We start from the raw sequence: 1,305 nt of genomic DNA, 5'->3' as shown, positions 1-1,305 counted from the left end.
GGAAACTCTGCCAATGATAGAATACAAATGCTTCCTATTTAAAAGACGGAGCCAAAGTTCTGCATAACTGCTTTTATTTTCCAGAAATCTAGCTTCTTATTAGCCTTAGAGAGCTGTTCCTTTGCCTTCCTAATCTACGGGGCCCCATGGAATCCTCCACTCCAGCCCCAGAGACAGATATCTTTTTTTCTGGCCACAGTGATTGTTGTTGTTGTTATTGTTGTTAAGTGCCGTCAAGTTGTAGGCGACCCTATGAAGGAAAGTCCTCAACACTTGTGTGATTTTCATCCTCTCTCCAGGCTCATAGGGTTTCCGGAGGCAAGCTATTATGGAAGTGGATGTCACTCCTGCTTCCCAGCTTGTTTTAATCTGGGAGCTCCACCAAACACTGTCCGCCATGGGTGACCATCCATTAACGCATTTGACGCATCAGCGTCACAGTGTTCAGCTTCACAGCAATCACAAGTTACCACTGTACAGCAAGTGGACACACCAGGGCTATATGACCTACACAACACAGTGATTAGTCCAAGCATAAATTCATGCCCAAACAATCAGCAGCAGATCCCATCACCTTCTCTTCACCCCTGTTTTGCTAAAGGTTTGGTCTGATATCCAGCTTTGTGCCACTGAGACTTAGTTCTAGAACTTCTATAAAATTCAGAAGAAGAGAAGATCTTCAGGATGGACTTGAATAAGGAAGACTGTAACCCTTGAACTTGAGGAGAGAGAGACAGACAGACAACAGTTAAAATAGTGTCTGCTGATGCCTTTCTGCTCTTGACTTTAGGAACTGGACAAACTTATCCTAACTGAATGGTTCAATTTGATGAACCAGTAAATATCCTTCTTACTTGTTGAATCAGTTGATGTTCTATCTTCTACAGCCAAGAGTGAAAAGGATGCTGGGATATCAGTAGTCCTTCTGGCACTGACACACTAGAACAGACGTCCCCAGAGTTGAACATCCTCAGTAGAGAAAGTAATGATGGTTGCCAGTGTTTATAGCAGTGTTATTCACCATCACAAGAACACGGAAATAGCTCAACTATCCAACCACAATCGAAAGGATTGAGAAATTATGGTACATTCACATGCTGGAATACTACACAGCACACAGGAATAATGATTTAGCAAATCACTACCTAACTTGGGAAGGCCTGGTGAACATTATACTGAGTGAACTAACTCAGTCTTATAAGGACAAATACTGTATAAAGACTATTTTTGTAGAAACCGAGAAATAACTAGTGAAACGTGTGTGAGGATCCAAAGGGGGGAAGGGTAGGAGCAGAGGGGTGAGGA

The sequence above is a fragment of the Elephantulus edwardii genome, unplaced genomic scaffold (genome assembly GCF_000299155.1).
Source record: "Elephantulus edwardii isolate Elephantulus edwardi_28Jun2011 unplaced genomic scaffold, EleEdw1.0 scaffold00027, whole genome shotgun sequence".
Classification (NCBI taxonomy): Eukaryota; Metazoa; Chordata; class Mammalia; order Macroscelidea; family Macroscelididae; genus Elephantulus; species Elephantulus edwardii.
Note: the sequence above shows the minus strand (reverse complement) of the source record.